Below are 6,050 nucleotides of genomic sequence, written 5' to 3' on the forward strand. Positions count from 1 at the left end.
CGTTATGTCCGGGGGACTTGGGTCTCTTCATTAATAGTTTATTCAAGTTTAGCAATTATACTATACTATAATTATACTATCACTTTATCCCAAAGTTACACTACGTTTTAGTAGCCATAGTGCAATTGTTTCTTCCAGGGAAGTACTGCCACCGTATTTATTATTGCTGTCAACAAATAATGTGAGCATTAGCGCGTTCCGATTTTGAAGGGTATTACAAGTACTAGTGAAACAACAGCACATGAGACTTGTAGACTTTACGTCGCAAAGTGACGGACGCAGTGGCAGTGCAGAGCTTTGCGATTAAGCTTTGTGTGGCACTGCAACTGTTTGGTTAGGCGTGTCGCTTACCTTCAGGTGCAGGTAGAGATGGGAACATAGGGCACACTATAAGTTCCCGGAACTGGCCACTTACATAAATAATATTTAAAAATGGAACTCTCTGGCTGTATAATACAGTTTGTTTCATCTGACTGTCACTTGTTTTTACATTGTGGCGTCATTTTAGAAATTGGTTGTCTACATCACCATGGATTTAACTTGTGAAAATTTTCGTAGTATCATTTTCTACGAGTTTAAGTGTAATGTAACAGCTCAGCGGAGCTTCACTCGGCTGCAAACTGCTTTTGGCGATGAATCACTATGCAAGACGACTATTTATAGTTGGTTTGCAGAATTCAAACGAGGTTGTGTGAATCTCAGTGACAAATTTCGTGATGGTCGCCTGTCCACTGCTGTGAACAAGAAAAACATCGATGCGTGTGCCGTATGATGAAAACAGACAGGTATGTGACATACTATGAGATTCGGGCATCTTTAGGCATAGGTATGAGTCAAATACAATCAATACTACACAAACATTTGGGTGTGAAAAAGCTGTGCTCTCGGTGGATCCCACACAATTTGACTGAGACTCAAAAAACGGATCGCGTCTCTGGTGCAATGCCATGCTTACCAGATTCAACGAAGGGGCATCCAATTTGGTGTGGGACATAGTAACAGGTGACGAAACATGGATTTATAGTCACGATCCAAAAACAAAGCAGCAATCGAGCGTATAGGTCTTTCGAGATGAGCCGAAACCAAACAAAGTGGCGCGCGTGTAAAGTGCCTCTAAGCGGATGATTGCTTCTTTTTTTAATAAAACTGAACACGTGGCTGCTCTTGCTTTGGAGAATCGTTGTACCGTGAATAGTGATTGGTACACGACCATTTGTTTGCCGGAAGTTATTGACAAACTCCTTAAAAATAACCGTAAACGCCGTATCATCTTGCACCACGATAATACCAGTACTCACACGGCCAGACAGACAAATGAATTTTTGAAGGTGAACAACGTTGACCTTATGAGCCATCCCGCGTACAGTCCCGATCTGGCACCTTGTGACTTTTATTTATTTCCATAAATTAAGAACCAGTTACGCGGTCAACGATTTTCATCACCTGAAGAGGCTGTCGAAGAGCATGAAAAGTATGTTTCAGAGATTGTGACGGAAGTGGCATAAATGTTATCAAAATTGGTTCATTCATATGATAAAGTGCATTAGCGATAACGGAGAATATTTTGAGATACAATAAATTCATTTCTTACCATTTATAGTATTTTTTTTAAATTCTGCTTAAAATCGTGGCCAAAATCGATGAATTCGTTTGTTATAATTTCATACTTATTACGATTTTCGAAAAAAGTTTCACACACAATAACCACCTTGCAATCCCGTGAACTCTCCCTTAGTTAGGCATGCACATTACAGTTTGATTTTTATGAAGATCGATTGAAGTGTAGACGAGACGATAACGAGTTTTTGTATAGATTCATTTCAATGCGATTTTCAAGCGAATCGATTCAATAGAAAAGCAAAATATGTAAACAAACAACAAACATTTGAATAAAACTCGATTTACAAATATGTAGCTGTATATTTAGGCGTTACCAAAGCGCCGAGTTAAAACCCGGGCGCTTGCCCATCTCTGGTCGCGGGACTTGTTCGTCCTATCTATATGATATTTAAACAAAAAGCGTTTATCGTAAAAGAAATACCGCTTGTTTACGGGATTTAAATAGGAAATTTTTAAATAATAAATTTCGATACTATATGAAAAAGGTAATGCGGAGGAATTATACTTTATTAAAATGTTACGAGTATATTATTCGGTCGGTGTGGAAAATACGTTCAAGGAAAGTCTTTTCCAGTCCGCAGTTTAGTCAGAACTGCCTTTTGTCCAAAATAAAAGCGTGGTAATTTGAACACCTGTCTAGATTTTAGGTTAAATATGGAGGGTCTCAGGGCGCTGTAAATTAGTATATATAAAATAAGAACAGGCGGAGAGAATTTGACACAGATCCGACGTCAACAAGCGCCCGATGTCGACTGACGGGCAGCGGGCGGCGCGGTGTGTCTTTAAGCCGCTGGGCAATTTGAGATGAATGTGAATTTAATAACTAATAGTGCTTCAGTTGATAACTAAAATTTAGCAGGTTCTCTGTAGTACTTAAAGAGAAATATTTTATTCTTAATTAAGGTGAGTCACCGGAGGAGACGCGGGAAAAACTGTTTTGGTACATCAAATGGTTTAATATTTACTATGAAATAACGGTTTTTCAAAAAATTATACGATACCTACACCCAAGGATATTATCTAAAGAATGTGCTAATGTGTTACACGATAGGATGTACCTTATCCGGTCATATAAAATCCTGAAAACAGGCTGAAATAAAAGTCGAAAACCAATATTTTTGAATTTCTGTCAGTTTGTCTGTGGCCAGTCAATCTGGTGGTCATCCATGGTGATTGAACGCGACAATTATATATAATATTATGCATTTGAGTATACCGTCTTATTTTAAAATGCTTATTTATTTATGGAATCCCTATTTATGTGGTATGTGCGGTACCCACCGAAATTAAAAACTAATTCGGATCATGCAATTGAAATAAAAAGGTACTTACTTAGTAATCTGCTTGCTCTTTCTAGTAATTAAAGCTCATCTTATTTTAAATATAATTAAATTAATTGCCATTTGTTACTTTCCATTAGTTTAGATAAATACATATTGGAAGTTAATACGGTTGATACATTGAGTAATCTTTTATTGTGAGAAAGTTTCAAAGTTGTTGTACTGCAGTTATAAATACTTCTAAACGTATTTACTTTCTTCCTTCCTCATTGTTTCTTGTTTTTATTACTAATAGGAGCAGACAATGTGGCGTAAAATTATACAGTCACTAAAAAAAATTAATGCTTATAGCTTTCATGGGATCTAAACCATAAGAATTAAGATATGTGGACGAGAATTAACTCTAATTTTAACTTGTTTAATTAACGTATGTTATAAAACAGGTGTGTTCCCTAAAGTGTTAAAAAAAACTATTGTAAGATCTGACAGGGGGAGATGAAGTGGATATCAGCAATCTAGCCTAGAAGGCTCGGTCCACAAGATTTATTGTAAAAAGAAGAAAAGAAAGGACCAAAAGGGCCTGTATAACTATACAATTTTTTAATAGAAATCGACGTGAAGTTTAACAAGGAACTGAAGGTGATTTGTGATTTATGGGCATGTCTCTCATTATAAGAATATTGATGGGAGTAATAACGAAACAGAAATCGCACCCCTAATGGAAGAATGGCATGTGAAGCTACGTCAAAAATGTTTATTGCTCCATTGGACACAGAAAAATATAAAAAATATATAAAATAACTCCACTAGTTTGCTATAATTATTAATACAAAGATCGAACACTCAGAAAAAACACTCAGAAAAAATTCCTTCGATCCGGTCGGATTCGAACCGACGTCTTCTTGCATACCGTGCCAGACGCTATACCAACTAAGCCACGGAACGAACCAACGGACCTCACGAATTTTTCTATGTGCTTGCGTCGTGTCTTTGTACTTGGTCTTTCAACGACTTTTTAGTCGTATCGTCATCTATGAGAAATCTATGACAGATTTATCACCCAGTTAGTACCTTTACAGCTACCAGTCCTGGCGAGAGATGTCGCTATTCACTGTATTAATTAAATTTTTATTGAACCGGATCGAAGGAATTTTTTCTGAGTGTTTTTCTGAGTGTTCGATCTTTGTATTAATAATTATAACAAACTAGTGGAGTAATTTCCCAAAAAATAATTGAATATCAATTCAATAAAAATTTAATTAATATATAAAATAATTCTTGTAACTTTATCGACCAATATTGTCGATAGAGTTACAAAAATTGAAGAGGGTATGGGTTATATTTTTCTATATGTAATGGAGCAATAAACATTTTTCACGTAACTTCGCTTATGCCATTCTCCCATGAGGGGTGCGAAATGCAAGTGGCCAGGAACCAGAAAAGAGGATGAAAAGAGGTGGGATGACGATAAAGAAGGGCATCATCGTCACGCATCTTAACACTAGTCACCGACATAGCTCAATGGGTTAGCAAGTTGAAGTGGCTGTGGGCAGGGCACATAGCTCGTAGAACTGACGGTCGTTGGGGCAGAATGGTTCTTGAATGGAAACCACGTACCGGAAGGCGTTCAACGGGATGACCCCTTACTAGTTGGACGGGTGACCTGGTAAAGGCGGCGGATAACCAATGGATGCACGCCGCGTCCGACCGGCTAGTCTGGCAATCTTTGGGGGAGGTCACGGAAGAACTTATGTGGTCTGTGGGGGAGGCCTATCTTTAATCAGTGAACGTCTTCCGGTTGATATGATGATAATGACGATTAAAATTGGACATGACTAAAAATACACTACATTATTACAAGAGAAGGATTTTGTACAAAATATATACGAGTGTAATAAAAGTGGATTTTATACGTTAAGTTAATTTGGAACACTATTCGTTGGTAGGGATATTCTGATATTTTACTGGAAGCTGCTTAGGACATATGTTATAATAGTATATAACATATAGGATGCATCAAAAGAGCCATCCCCCTGATGTACCATTCCTTTCCTGAATCTCTGGCGCACCTTGGCGCACAATCGGCGAGTAACTTATGCAGATTGGCAAACCCTTTCACTACGATGGCAAGTATTATAATATCGTATATGCCATCGATACAATTAGAGTTATAAGAGTAATTATGAAACTTTACAACGACATTTATTGGACTAATTTGAAAAGAAAAATATTATTTTAAAAGTAGGTTATTTTGTGAAAGAACGTTTATAAAATATGATCATGTTTGGGAAAGCTGAAGAAGGTAAGTTAATAAAAGCGTTATTATATATTTAAAAAAAACATTTGGTAATTAACGTTAGCTCACAATGCACTGTTGAAGCTACGCCGACGTAGATAAAGAGGTAAGGAGTACCTTTAGGTATACCTATATCTTGATTCGTCGAGGTACGCAATTGTGAAAACGCTTGGACAGACGGTTGTTAAAAGAACTACTTGATGTAGGTATATTATAAATAATTATGTTATACGCATTTAAACTAAGTACTCCTTGTGTCCTGAAAAATGAAACAAATGTGGGCTGATTACCTTTTGAATGCATTGTGTACCTTGCTATAGAAGTGATGCCTATGTTGCACATTTGAAGTAAAGAAGTGTTATAAGTTATAAAGAAAGGCAATAAATAATATTCACAATGAAAAGACGGCATGTAATGAAATGTAATACATTGATAACGTCCTTTAGCAGTACTAAGTGTAGTAGCCTATAGCCAACTTATTTCTACCGCTAAGCAATAATATCAGCATTACCGTGTTTCCGTTTTGAAGGGTAAGGGTGCTGGCGAAATTGCAGGCACATGGGACTTGTCAACTTATGTCCCAGGGTGACGGGCGCAGTGGTAGTGCCCCTCAGATCTTTGCGATTTAAAGCTCTGAGTGGTACTGCAACTGTTAAGGACAGGCGTGTAGCTTACCATCAGGCGCACGATTTCTTCGTCCCGTCACTTGATATTATAAAAAAAACTGAGATTGATAGACAAAGATAAAAGAAAAGGGAAAGGTACCTAGAATAAGGGGAAAACGGTGATGAAGGAATGATGCGTGATAAATATTAGGGGTTAAAGTATGAAATTGCCGTTTTATTGCAATAGGT

The sequence above is a fragment of the Hyposmocoma kahamanoa genome, unplaced genomic scaffold, assembly GCF_003589595.1.
Source record: "Hyposmocoma kahamanoa isolate Upper Pololo Valley unplaced genomic scaffold, ASM358959v1 87, whole genome shotgun sequence".
In the NCBI taxonomy this organism is placed as follows: domain Eukaryota; kingdom Metazoa; phylum Arthropoda; class Insecta; order Lepidoptera; family Cosmopterigidae; genus Hyposmocoma; species Hyposmocoma kahamanoa.